Source organism: Cryptomeria japonica, chromosome 1 (genome assembly GCF_030272615.1).
Source record: "Cryptomeria japonica chromosome 1, Sugi_1.0, whole genome shotgun sequence".
Taxonomy (NCBI): Eukaryota; Viridiplantae; Streptophyta; class Pinopsida; order Cupressales; family Cupressaceae; genus Cryptomeria; species Cryptomeria japonica.
In genome coordinates, this window is record NC_081405.1 from 428,975,170 (window position 1) to 428,991,044 (window position 15,875).

The window sequence follows — 15,875 nt, forward strand, 5'->3', positions numbered from 1 at the left end:
TGCTGCGATGAGGTATAGCAAGGTTTGAGATGTGTTACAATCCAATCTACCTAGTAATGAGAGGATGCACTCATAAACTAGGTTTAATCTATCTAAATGTGTAGAAATGCCTCTTAGGATGATTGATCCTAGATGTAGAGACACCCTAAAAATGATTTGTTGGTTTGTTTAAGAAATATCCAAAAGGACTAAGGACAAGACCTCTTTGTGTTGAGAGTTGAGTGAATTTGTGATGTTCGGATGTGAAAGTGGATAGTATATGTGTCTCAATAAAACTCTTTTGTTATGAAGGGGGTTTCTACTTCTTCCTCTCTTATAGGGGTTGGTGGTTCCTCTCATGCTTTGTTGTATGTGATACAATTTTTAGGAAAGAAATCAGGATTGATCTTTCCCCCTTTGTTCTTGTGATAATTAAAATCTCTATACTGAGTGAAAGCTCTATTGCTCAAAGGTTCTTTGTCAAATTCATTGGATTTTCCCTAAAGGTACAAGTGCATATGTCATAAGAATACTCTATGTGAGATAAAGAGTTGTCTACTGATATAAAAAAATCTCCTTCTTTTGATAAGGGCCCTTGAACCAAGTTGTCTCTTCTTCAATTTGGTCTTTTGATGAAGATTTATTTTTCTCAAGATATGAGTGATGGTCATACAAACTGATACTTTGTTTCACTTGTTGAGGTAGATTTGTTATCAATGTTGATGTAGATTTGTTTGGGAATGTTGATGTAGATTTGTTATCAATGTTGATGTAAATTTGTTATCAATGTTGATGTAGATTTGTTGACAATGTTGATGTAGATTTGTTGTATGGATACTTTGTTTCAATTTGTTTTGAATCATTTGACAAGAAAACATAGCAAGCACACAAGCACACAAGCACATAATCTTGCCCCTTTTCAATAAAAGGCACAATAGGTGTGGGTCTAAATCAACCCAATCATGAACTTTTTGACCTTTATAAATGTATGTATATTCCCAAGGCCTAAAGTCAGCCCAAATTTTTACTGGTCTGAAACAAGACGAAGACAACTCAAACACTTTTTATCCCTAAGGTCATGTCTAGTTGTGATATTTTTATCCCACATCTTGATATTTATTCAACTTTGGTACTACATACCTTATGTATCCCGTCGTGGCAAGTCAGGATGTGATATACTAAGTCTTACGCGAACATAATATATAGATGATTCCTATGATGGGGGAGTCACCATTTTCATCAAGCTACAAGTAGCCTTTCAAAAAGCCTTGTTTCTACTCAAGGAAATATGTATGGTGAGTATCTTGGGAGAAAAACATCTATGCTTTTGCACTAAAGTTTTCATAAATATCCTCAATCAATAGAATGGGTGGGCTTCTAAAATAAGAGGTGTCTAGTAATGTTTGATGTCTTTGGATGTAAGTTCATTCTGTAATGACTCACTTAAGATCCATGTACCTCACGGTGGGGCCCATATGTCCTTTCGACAAGTTACACTATAGGAACAACTACACCCAAGGCTACAGCTTTCATTCTCACCTGATTTCTATAGCGGCTTGAAGGATTTATCGCACAAGGTCGTCCCAAGATTGATGTGTCTGTTAGTAGGCCTCTCTTAAAAATATAAAATTTAGAGCGTTACTAACACTTTTCTCTTGCACCTAGGACCACGAGAGCCAAGGGAGAGGATAGTGTGTGTTAGAACTGGGACAACTCTACAGATTTGCACAAGCATGCCAAACACAAAAGACACTTGTTCTTTTTAACCTTTTATTGCAATGTGATCTATTTGCCACTTGGAGATGTTGCTCCAATAGACATGGTGTTCTTTTTATCCCACAAAGCAATTTTTTTTCTAACTAGGAAAGTGAAATCCTGGTCAACAAAATGAAAGCACGTTTTTCTTGAAAGTAAATCGCTTTTGTAAGTAAATGGATAAGTTTGTTTGTTCTTTTTATAGCCCAAATTTGAAGTGTGAATTTGCAAAAATAAATGTTAAGTTTGTTGTAAATTTTAGATTTTGCAAATGATGTTCTTTTCAAGCCCAAAAGAGAAGTTTTGATTTGTTTTAAAACACCAAAAACTAAAATGTGAGGTTCTTTTTACCGAAAAAGAGGAAATGTGAATTCTTTTTAACCAATTTTTGAAAAGAAGCTAAAAATGAAATCAAAATCCTAAATTAAACTTCTCCAGCCTGCAAGAAATCGTTAGAAACCTACAAATAAAGGAGTTAGTAAAATCCAAAATCTTATGTGGGCTTCCACAAGCCTAAATTCAATTTTTTGGTTACAATTTTGAACTCTCTGGAACAAAAGCGTTACTTCGGACAACAACGCCAAAGTACTAACAAAAGCGCAACACTATTAACCATAACGCTACACTATTAACAAAAGCGCTATATTAAAATGTTTGACAAAATTAAAAACTGACAGGCAGAGAGTGCAAACACTCTATATCAGTACAAAGGTGCTAATTAATGTGCAAAAGTGATAAACCCTCGGGAAAGCGCTAAAATTGTTTGTCAAAGGCACCAAAATGCGGAACAAAATCGCTAAAGCTCAACCTATGTGTGAAAATTATAAAAATCACAAAAAGAAAACTTAGAATCTATGAAAATCTTAGTATAATAACAATACAAATGCTTCTTAATGCTCTCTAAAATGACTATAAGTTTGATGCACAAAAGACTTCTGATCTTGAATATGAAGAATAAGAGCTCTATTTATAGAGGAAATAAGGCAATGGATGGTCAAGATTGAATAATCTTAGCAAGGGCCAGGATTGATGGGTTTGTGATCCATGTGATGGCTTTCAACCCAATCCCATGATGACAAGTGTCAACATGAGATGGCTTGAGAGGAGAGGGAAGAAACATTAAATGCTTGAGATGACATGAAGGTTACCTTGGGAGAGTTTGGTTAGGCTTGAGTTAGTGAATAAATCTTTTATCCAATGAATAATGCCTTTATCCAATGGATAAACTCTTGTGCAAGAGTTAATGGGGATAACCATGGTCAAAGCAATGAATTCTTGAAGAGACCCATGAGTTAAATGAGGGTTGAGTTAAAGGGAAAGCCTCTAACCATGTGGGTGAGTTCATTTTAACCATTAATGGTTATGTAAGAGCCATAAATGGTTATGTAAGAGTCATACATGGTTTAGAAGACTTTGGGGGTTAACTTGTTGAAGGATAAAAAACATTTAATGCATTTCAAAGACTTTAAGGGCTTTGAGAAGTGACTTCTCTTTGCTTAGAAATGTGACAATAATTAGGAGATGAATTAGGCTAAATTGGAATGGATTAGAAGAATCTAGAAGGGGTTTAAGAGGCAAGTGGGTTTGGCGGGTGAGAGAAAATAGGATTTTATTTAGAAATAAAATCTATTTATTGGTGCAACTTTCATTTGTAGGAGAATGCAAGTGTGAGGGTTTTTAGAGATTTAAATAAATATTTAAAGGAGGAAAGGGGGGTTAATTAAACAAATATGTTTTTATTCATTTAATTAATTGTTTACAGTATGGTTTAATGAGTTAATTTAAATAAATTGAATAATGTATTTAATTAATAGGAGAAGAGGTTCAAGATGAATTAATTAAATATCAATTTAATTAACTGTTGACTGATGGTTAAATAATCAAATAAATACTAAATATTCATTTAATTAAGTGGATAGATTTATGTGTCTACACTATCCATAGCCATATGCAAGATCATAACAGCAAGTACTTTTCTACATCCAAATAGGATTCCAATCTACTAAACAAGTTCGAGAGTCATATGATTCTACAAGAATAAATACAATCCAATATTTCAATCCCCTAATTTAAACATAGGATTTCATTCTCAACATGATAAACATGTCTATAACATGAACCACATACCAAAACATCATCTTATAACAATAACAATATCACATCTCTTCTATATCAAGTTCATTACATAAGAGCACATGGAGAAAGCACATAGTCTCTTTGCTACATCCCATCTTAATAATACAAGTTACATAGACACATATTCATATTCCTCATTTACAAGACATTGTAATATGGTAATATCTCTAATACATAGAAATCAGCACCAAAGGACAACCGCATAATAAAGAGCCATATTTCCATGCAAACCACAACTACTCCCTTAACTTCCATATCTCAAGATATCTAACATTGGAGATTAACATCTTTCAAATCAAGGCATATATGATAATTAACATAATCACTACTATCCATAAAATTTACTGAAGACATAGCATACATATCTCTAAATCATTTAATTCATTTCTAATCATGAAAAACATCTACAATTAGAATCTCCATTTACAACAATCTTATTCAATACATTTCATTCATAAATTATCTTACTACATCTTCTATAATACATGATCTCGATACGCTGATTGCATAGTCTTCTTTACATTTCCATCTTTCATAACACATGATATCAATTCTAATTACTTAAATATGCTCCAAGAATCCAAGCTCATGATGAGATACTATAGATTCAAATCCACGTATGCTAACATCCAAAAAGAATATCCCCATGGTAGAAGGCATCAACCACCCGACCATTTGGAACCAAATAGGAACCACCCCCCGTGCTAGGAGATGACATAAGGTTCCAAATCACACTCAAGACCTAAGCTGACACCTAACAACCATAGGATACACCATGAAATCACAAGACTCCAACATAAGAATACAACAACCAAGTCATATCACATGGCTAAATCAAAGCAATCAAACTTCTAGAGGCATAATCAACAAATCAAGGCATATGGATAATGGACACATGTAGGGCAAGAGTGTCATCACATGATATCCTCACAAAATAAGGGGCCAAGCCTCACCCTGATAGACATGTGGAACCATCTCAACCTTGGATCCATTCAAGGGAGATTGGTTTACCACTCCAACAGTCTTCCCAAGCTCATCCTGAGCGCGCATGCTTCTAGGGCTATGAGGTGGGGTCACAAAACCAATAATTATCTTGTTTAGTGAATTCCTAGATACCCAAACCCACTAATCAATTAATAATATTATCTGTTGTAATCACAAGAAAACTCTTCATGTGGTTCCAACAAGTCTAGACCCCCTCCTAGAGGCCTAATGCTCAAGACCCTAGTCCACACATGCAAGAGCCCACTCTCCCAGCCATGGACCATAACCATAGGGTAAAACACAACAAAATACAACACAATAACAACATTAAGCTCAACATGGAAAGCATTCAAAATTCATTACCAAACTGATACAACCGAATCACAAAGATAGCAATCAACATACAACTAAGACCCACTTAACAAGGATCAAGCCATAAGCTCATAATGCCAAAATGCAACAATAAAGAGAGCCTCAAGAATGTCAAATATATATAAATAGGGGCAATACATGAATCCAATAACATAGAATGATCCTCCACAATGAGGCACAACATAACCTCTCGCTGGAGCTACAATTAACCATCCTCAACAATAAGGAATCACTCAACTTGTTGGAGCAACATATCAAAACCTCAACAGACAAGAACAAAACCACTTGACAGAGCCCAAATAGATTCACACATATCACAAGTAAATGGCATAGTGCCCCAAAACCATTAAACATAACAAAACAAGCCTCTAGAATAAAGACCAGACATAGAAATCAACTGAGGGACTCAAAAACCAACCCATAAATCTATTGGCACTACTTTTGTGCTATTGAAGCCCATAGTAGCACTAGTATAACAAGGGACCAACTCACAGAAAATGGAATACAAAGATATTCAAATTTTCCCAGATTCGGGCACGAGCCTTACAATGGCACAAATACAACCAAGAAGTCACTAAAAGACAATAAGAAGCTAAAACACAGCCTTGTTAAGGCCAACAATACAACGCATCCAAGAGTTCCAACTTATAATGACAATAACTTGCACATAAATGATTACAGACATAGCCACTCTAGATCTAATCAAATTAAATGGACACAAGACATGGTATACAATAACAAATAAACATCACAAAACCAATCGTTACCACAATGCATTCACAGGCAAATTATAATCAACATATTAACATACACAAATGCCCTTTTCTGACAATACAACATGCATAGATTCATAAAATCATATGTAAATATTTTTCCCAAAATATTACTCCCAATTATTGATAATAGAATAATCATTCATTCCCAAATTTCAAAAATTAAAATGCAAGAATGGAAAAAGATCTCCAACCTGGAAGTAGAGTGATGGTAATGCATTCGTAGAAGAGAAAAAAATCCAAACCAACAAGTTTTCCAAAATTCAACCCAACCAATCAATTCTCCCTCTAAGCAATTCTAAAATCCAAAAGTCGCAGAAAGATATCCAGAAGCACACCCACAAAAATGCTCACAAAACCACTAAATAGAATCTCATTCAAAACTACAGAAGAATATCTGCCAATCAAAATATTCCAATAAAATATATTCTATACCAACCCCCCACCAAAAATCGAGGTAAGAATATAAAATAATATTATTTACTTACCCTCAAATCTCAACCAATAAAATAATAGGGTAGGTATAAACATAATATTTAATTACTCAATTACTAACAAGAGAATGTAATAATAATATTATAAACAATAATAATAAATTAAAGCCCAATAAAATAAATCAAAGGCAACATAAATAAATGCTCCAATTAAATATAAAACCACAATTAACATAAATAAATAAACAAACAATTAAATAATATTATCCTCACAATCACAACTCCCAAGAGGGCCAATCATAACAAGGGGTAGGTACATGAATAATAGCAAATAAATAAAACAACAATGCAAATAAATAAATAATCAAAACAATAAATAACTAGATAAACAATAAATAATAAATAAATAATCATTAAAGAAGATAAATGTACAGACAAACATAAATACCCCTCCAGTAATTAAACAATAAATAAATAAATAAATAAATAAATAATCCAATAAATCAAAAGTCAAATAATAAATCAAAGCCAATAAATAATAAATAACCAATAAATAGATGAGCCAAAAATAAATAAATAGATAAACAATAAACAAACAATTAAATGTACAGATACATATAAATGCTCTAGCCAATATAAGTCAAACTCAATACTATAAAAATCTCCCACATACAAAAATAATCAAATAAATAATAAATAAATAAATAAATGGATGTACTGATAAGCATAAATACTCAACTAATATAATTCCACAAATTAATTATTAATTAATTATAAACTCCTAGAAAATAAATATGTATAAATATATTGTATTTGTACTAACCATTATTTAATGATTTACGCTAATGGCTAAATGTAGTAACTGATTAATTAATTTCCACAATTCCAAATACCCAATAAAATATAAATCCATAAAATAAACATTAATAACTAATAATTTTCCAATAATAATAATCACACATTAATATTAAATATTAATTTCATCCATTGATTTAATTTAATATTTATAAACTATATAAACCGATTAATTATTAATTAATAAATAATCACAAACTAACAAGGCAAGTTGACATAAGGTTGAACAACATACCACATGACGCAGACCAATGACTCAAGCCAAGACACTAATTGACAAGGGTATCAACTTAATCCTAGAGTATGAGAGGGAAACACATGTCATCTCCAACAACTTTCCATTGGGATAAAGACACACTCAGATCTGTGAGACTAGGTGGAGTCGATGTCTGGTACTTGCAATCCTGCATCCACCACTAAACACAATACTATATATATATATATATATATATATATATATATATATATATATATATATATATATATATATATATATATATATATATATATATATATATATATATATATATATATATATATATATCATAAATGATCAAGCAAGTGATAGAGAATCACAACGTCATATCGTGCTTGCAATGAGTGGTATGACATCATCTCTAATCACAAAGACATTAGAAGACAATCACAAACATCGTAGCATCAACACAGTCATCATAATCATAGAGTAGGGTTAACATAATCATAATATCATCAAAATCACATAAGCAATATGATCCATCATGAATAATGATCAAATATAGATCCATCATCATATCCAATACAATCATAAAATAGGGTTAGTACATAACATGATACCATCAAATCATCATAAAGTAGACTAAACTAGATTAATATACTCCTTTGATGTACAAAAGACAGGATAAATCAGGGAGGGGCACTACATTACTAATGAAGGAGACTTAAATAAATAGAAGTCTACAAGTGATTTACATTTCATATCAATAATGGCCTACAACCTAAAAGGAGGACAACCTCTCATATTGTATGGACAACTCACAACTTTGTAAGTGGCAAAAACACAGAAGTATGAAATACAAGGATATAGGTTGAGTAAGGCATTGAGGGATGATACCAAGCACAAAGACATTATTGTATTTTTGACAACATCATAAGTAGTCAAGGCATATATAGCAGTGATGAGTATCAATGAGGAATCATAGAGAAAAGACAAGTGACAAACATGGGGATTAGAGTTTCAAGTGTAGCGAATAAGGGTAGTTTTGGGGCTCATAATGGTCACTCAAGTTAATTTTAACTTGTCCAATGGATAAGGATGTGGTTGGGTAAGAGTTTAAGGCTGGTTGAAGAACTTTTGAAGTAGTTACGAATATTTAATTGTAAGAAAACAACTATATCCAACCCAGGGCAGTTGGTATATGGTTGCAAGCATTCAAAGAGGTTGTTTGAATTCTTTAGAAAGATAGAGCAGAAATATAGGGCACATGGGGAAACTTCCAAAGCATCTAGGAGCAAGTTGATGTGTGTTAAGCAATTGAGTGAATATAGAGGCAGTTTGAAGACTTTTTCAGCTACTTCCAAGTATCTAGGAGAAGAAATTAAAGCCTTATCCATAGACAAGTCAAAGAGGGTAGTTAAACTTCATCAATGTTGTAGTTTGAGGCAGTTTAAAGGGTCTTAAAGTGGCATTTTCAGTTGCATCCAACCCATCAACAGAAAGAAGACTTCTTCAACTGTCAAAGGCAGGGACACTTGACATCTCCTTCAACATCACATGTTGCAAATCTTCAAGGATGTAAAAAATTATAAGTATTCATATACTAAGCTATTAAAAAGTAGCTCTTGTTGTTTTAGGCTTGATATTGTAACTTGTAACAAGGTTCTTTTCGGGTCTATATTGTATTGTAACTCAATTTTCATTTTCAAACTTATACAAGCTATTGTAAACACCTTCTTCATCAATAAAAGTTATGTCATTTGGCCTCCAAAGAAGCTATTTCATTGTGTGTCATTGTATGGTTGATGTTTCTTCTTGTGATTTTATATGAAAATCCTTGAAATTATATCTCATCAGCAACACCTTTAGGTACGACATATGTATTTTATGCAAATTATAGGTTGTGCAAATGATATAAACAGTCATAGTTGTGAAGAAATGTTTATTTTCCTTCTAAGATAATGAGTATCACGACCTTCCTATGAAGTGTTAATGCATGAGCATATAAAATTTATGAGTTGTGCATAGTAAAAAAATATCATTGATTGAGTTATGTGTCCAAAACAATATTATAAGTTCTAAAAACCAACTTGGTACATCATTGTACAAGTCATAGGTTTCATTTCAAGCATTTATTTTTCCTTTTCTTCGTAAAGAAAGTAGTTTAGGTGATAGTTCCAAGAAGAACCAACTTTCTCTGGAGATTTACTCCAAGTTCTAGGCAACCCATAGGCCTAGGAGTGTTTCCATGTTTCAATAGATTGCTGGACTTTAAGTTTAGCAGGGTGCAAATATCATTGATAACAATAAGATAGACCAAGTACAAATGCATGAATATATCTCATTCTTGATAAGAATTGGCAGGAGGTATGATCCAAATTTATGAATATTGTCTCTAAAATTTTCTCATTTATTTCCTTGAGTGCTTGGTATATGATGATGCCACAATCAAATCAAGTACATGCCAAATTAAAATAGAAGGTGACAAACTAGGATCAAGTGTTACTTAATACTGAAATAGATCCAAAAACAAAGATGATGTGACAATATTTGTACCATGACTCTCTTAAAATAGGAGAGATAAAACCTCAAATTTATCCTCAAAATTAAAATGTGAGAATCCACAAACAAGTTTGAAATACCTATCTAGTAATTATCCCACAAGATTGAATCTAAAAGACTATGATTTATTTGTTGCAAAGAATCAATGTAAGTTTTTAGTGAAGCACCATTGGAATATTATGTAGCAATAGGAGATGGATGTGATCTCAATTGGAGAAGTAGTATTTGCAAGAGAGGTCTCTTGATTAGAAAGACACTCAAGTGTTGCACTATATTAAAGATCCTCTAAGGTATCATCATCAAAGGAAATATTATCAACATTATCAAGTACAATGAAGTAATATGATGTAGGATCATCTACAAATTGAGTATTATTTAAATCTCCATATAGATCTCCCAAATCTTGGTCTAAATTGTGCATGGGTACCTAATTTTTGAGATACTATTGCAGGTCTATTTTATAGTGCCCTTCCCTGATTCATCCTTCATGATAGGTTATGTTAGATATTGATGGACTTGTTTGTGTTCTTGATACTCCTTACTTCCTATTTAAATATATATATTAATATTAGTGGATTCATTATGATTACTATGATGTTTGTGGATGTTTCTAGATCATGTCCTGTCCATGTTGATGGCCCGCATTGATCATTGTACATGTTATTAATGATTTTATTGATCTGGTGGTGTTCTTCATGTTCTTTGCTAACATGATAATTGTACTGTGTTGCAGATGCACGTGTTGCATATGTTCTAGGCATAATTCTTGGAGGTGTTTCTTGTTCGAGGTGTTGATTTAGGCCCATACTATGTCTTAGCTGACATTGTTTTGGTCTGCATGTTATATTGTAATGTGTATGGTTATAGATTTGTAATTTGAGATGAGTGTTGAACTGACCTTTAAATATAGGTTGATGATTTATATAAATAAATGTAGTAGTCATATGCGAGATGTATCTGCATGGTATCTGCGAGTGTATCTGAATGTGTGTGATCAAATAAGTGTGCGAACGAGTGTTTTGATCTTTCAGAAGTGTGAAGAAGTGTGGCAGAGAATATTAGATTGTGTGATTAACCGGAACTGTAACCAGGCATGAGGAAAAGATATTTTATTAGTTCATGATCTTCCAGATGTAATCCGAATGTTTTTGTAAGACATCAAGTCTTCCTCGGGGTTGTAGCCCTTCCTGTTATTTGTTTTGAGCAACGAGCTCTAGGTAGTGTTCCTGAATGCATGTGTTCCTCATTGTAATATTTCATATACTTCTAACAGGGTATTATCTCATTGTGGGTAGGTTCCCACTGTGGTTTTTCCCTTAACCAGGTTTTACATGTCAAAAATATTGGTGTTATGTGTGTTATTGATGTGATGTTGATTTGTGCTTTCATTGCTAATTATCAGATTTGAAATTGTGTTTGTTGTGTAAAGATTGTGAGGAAATGGATTCACTCCCCCTCTCAGTTTGCTGCATTGTTGCCAACAATTGGTATTAGAGCTAGATCCTCTAAAAGAAGCTTGATCGCTTGAGGTGATCTGAGATGGAAACCTATGCTTATAAGAAGGATAGTCCAAGATTTGATGGAACAAATTAAACTCTTTGGAAAAACCAGATGGAGTGTCAGTTGAGATGCATCAGTGAATATTACTGGAATATTACTAAGAATGTGTATAATGTTCCTCCAAATGGTCCTTCAACTTTGGATGAGATAAAGGAAGCTGAATTAAATATTAGAGCTAAGGAAGCATTGTTGAGTGCCTTGACTAATTTGAGATGACTAATGTGATGGATTTCCAGACTGCTTAGGAGATCTGGAAGAAGCTAGAGACTTTGTATCAAGGTGACAACCATTTGAAAGTTTCTAAATTGCAGAGCATGAAAGGGAAGTATGCGATGCTGAAGATGGGTGAAGATGAGAATATTACCTCCTTTATGCAAAAAGTGAATGAGATTGTGTTGAATATCAGATGTGTCGGTGGAGTATTGGAAGAATAAGAGATTGTATCTACTGTGCTGAGATCCTTGCCTCCTTCTTACAAGCACAAAGATGTTGCTATTAAGGAGATCTAGATGGTGAAAAATGTGACTAGAGACATGCTGATTGGAAAGCTTGCTACCTTTGAGTTGAGTGAGTTTGGTGAATCTCTTCCTAAGTTAGAATTTGTATTCAAAGCTACAATATCTCAGAAGCAAAAATATGATCCGAGAGAAAGTTATACAAGGGTGTCCAGATATGATAAGGAGATGAGAGAGCTTGAAGAAGAAGAAAGAGATCTTGAGGAGCTTGAAGCCTTGATTGCCTAAAGATTGCCTAAAGGAGTTGGTAAGTATGAAGGGAAGTTACCTTTCAAATGTTTTTCATTCAATAAGATGGGATATTCCTCAAGGTATTCGGAAAGAGTTCCTAAAAAGCCATTAAAGTCATACAAGCCTAAATATCAGAATAAATGTTATTATGCTACTGATGAATGTGTAACAAATGATGAATCTGATAAGGGAAATTCAGGAGATATATGGGTGTTCATTGCTATCAAGGAAGATGATCCGGTGACTACTGATTCTACTAGCTTCATTAATGAGGTGAAAGGTTTGGCTACTAAAATTGAAGTGAAAGATGAATGGGTTATTGATAGTGGTTGCTCTCATCACATGACATGTGATAAGAGTAAGTTTGTGAGTATGGAAAAGTATGATGGTGGTGTAGTAAGATTTGGATATGACAAAGCTGGTATAATCTATGGTAGAGGTTCTATTTCTCTTGATGGTAAGAATAACACTAATAATGTCTTGTATGTTGAAGGTCTGAAGCATAATATTTTGAGTGTTGGATAGATGGTTGACAAGGGATATGATTTGCAATTCAAGAATGGAAAATGTAAGATCTTGAGTGGTTCCTGAATTGAGATTGCATCAGGTACTAAGACTAAAGGTAATATATTTCACTTGAATGCTAGTGGTAAAAGTTGTTTGATTTCTTAGATTGATGAAAGTTGGTTATGGCATAGAAGGATGTGTAATGTGAATTTTGACTGCATGGTTAATAAAAGTTCTACTCAAGCAGTGAGAGATATTCCTAAGTTGGTAAAACCTACTAATTCAGTATGTAAGGAATGTCAATTAAGGAAGAAGACAAGAGTTTATTTTAAAAGGATAAAGTATATTTCTAATGGAATAATGGATCTTGTGCATACCGATCTGTGTGGTCCTTCTAGAGTGAGAAGCTTGTAGGGTGACAAGTATTTCATGTTGCTAATTGATGACTATTCAAGGATGATGTGGGTTACTTTCTTAAGGGAGAAGTCTGAAGCATTGGAGAAGTTCAATATTTTCAAAGCCATGGTTGAGACTAAGACTGGATTGAAGCTGAAGTGTTTGAGATCTGACAGAGGTGGTGAATTCACTTCCAATGAGTTCAACACTTTTTGTGAAGAGCATGGGGTGAAGAGATAGTTATATGCTCCACGGACCCCTCAACACAATGGTTTTGTGGAGAGGAAGAATAAAACAATTAAAGAAGCTTCCAAGATGATGATGATTGAAGGAAATGTTCTACATATCTATTGGAGAGAAGTTGTGAGTACTAATTTATATACTTTCTGTGATGCTAAAAATATGTGATTAAATGAAACAAGCATAGACATAGATGAGACAACATAATGAAATTATGAAGCAAATAGAAAGATAAACAAATACAAACCAAATACTTCTTTGAGATCTCCCATCTTCCTCGATTCTTGAGGACCTTGAAGGTTGAAGAATTGTTGGCTCTCAGTGGAGCAATGACCTCCAAAGTGGCAACTCAAGAGTTGAGTAGCTACTTCACGATTATGCAAATGGTATGAAAAACATGATTATTATGCATGATTAATCCAATATGCTAATTATGCTAGATGATTAAAATGAAAATGCCTAGAGTAATGATGCTAGAACTATGAATGCAAGGGATCCTCATTACTCCAAAATGAGGGGTATTTATAGGAATTTTAAGGCCAAAGCTAAGGTGGCAGGACTCGACGGTCCAAATTTGATCTGAAGATATCAAGGGTCAAGATTGAGGAAGTTGGAGAAGAGGTTGGAGGAAGGGACACTTGTCATCTCTGTGGTGACAAGTGTAAAGGAGCCTTGCTCATAATAGGGCAAGTGTCCAAGGGAGGAGACATGTGGCAAAAGTGCCATGTGTCTCAAGGGGAGAATATCCAATCCATAAGAGGTTAGGATAAAAGAGGTTAGGATGTGCAAGAGGATAGGGTTAGTTAGACCTTAGGATTAGATAGAATGGGTTAGGTTAGGGGATGGTTAGGTTAGGTGGTTAAAAGTTAGGAGCCATGTGCTCATTTGAATTTAGAAATTCAAATATTTGAAAAGGATAATTAATCTCAACAAAGCATGATTTGATTTGTTTTAACTAATTATGAGATTAGAAGAATAAATTTAGATGGGGGGAGGATTAATTGATTTAGATTAATTAATCAAAAGGGGATCATGAAATGAACTTAATAAATAAATCCTTAGATTTATTTATAAGTAGATAAAAGGGGAAATTAATCAAATTGCTTATGAATTCAATTAATTGGGAAGGGGGATTAATTAAATAATTGCGTATTTAATTAATTATCTTCATACCATTTTTAGGTGCATACATTTTTCCTCTCTTTGAAGCGATGTGTGACGATGCATTGGTTCAAAGAAAACTCGATTGATGATGTTGATGATATTGATCTTGATAGGATGCGGATTTAGTCTTGATTTTGATGCAGATTCGGTTTCGATATGATACTGATTCAATCTGAGATGATAAATCTTGATATGATGTAGATTTGACGTGGTTTCGATTTTGAGATGATAAATCTTGATATGATGCCCTAAACGCTGATTTACAGATTATGATGTGAGGATGCCCCCTCGAGAGATGAATCGGATAATTTCTCAATGTTTTTGATTTTTTTGCGACTTTTGATTTTTTTGATATTTTAAATTTTTTTAAGATTTTAAGATTTTGAATGATTTTCCAATTTTTAGATATTTTTAGAGCTGATCTAATTCGTTTCTCGATAAGAAATTTGAAACACTGCCCTACCAGGCTGATTAGTTGATTAAATGATCGAAAATAAGTGGAATAAAAATCCTACCAAAATGCCCCACTTTGAGTTTAAAAAGGTGAATTCATTTTACTACTCTTCATTTGTGCACTTGAGTTGTTTGAAAAATTGCTCTAGAGGAAGGAATGATGATCCTGTACCACCAGTACAGGTTCGAGCGAGTTCGGCGACATGAGCGTCCTTTAGCCTACGGTCCATCAGTACGTACTCTGAGAAAACCTAGCTTTGTCAATTTTTAGTTTGATTTTTTTATTGAAAAAATTTAGCCATTTTTTTTTAGAAAAAATCATTTTTTATCATTTTCGCCATGTGGGTTTAAAAATTTGTGCATTTTACTGTTGGGTTTTTGGTGGGTCAAAATGGGTTCTTGAGATTTTTGAAAAAAATTTAAATTTTTTTTCAAAACTTTTACATTTTAAAAAAAATTATTTAAATTTTTGCATATTTTTAAAAAAATGCATTTGGGGGGAGTGGCACCTCGGCGCCGTGACCGCGGTTGGCGGGCGCCACTGGCACTACGGCTGACGTCATCGGTGCCACCGCAGGCGTCATGGACGCCACAACGGGTGTTGCGGCCATCACGTGCGTGCTGCAATTTTTTATTTTTTTTAATGAAAATTTTTTAATTTTTTGGAACGATTTTCTCGATGTTTTGATGACTTTTTGATTTTGGATTTTTGATAAATTTTTTATTGTTAAATGCAATGTTGGATTTTTTGATTGTTGACGTG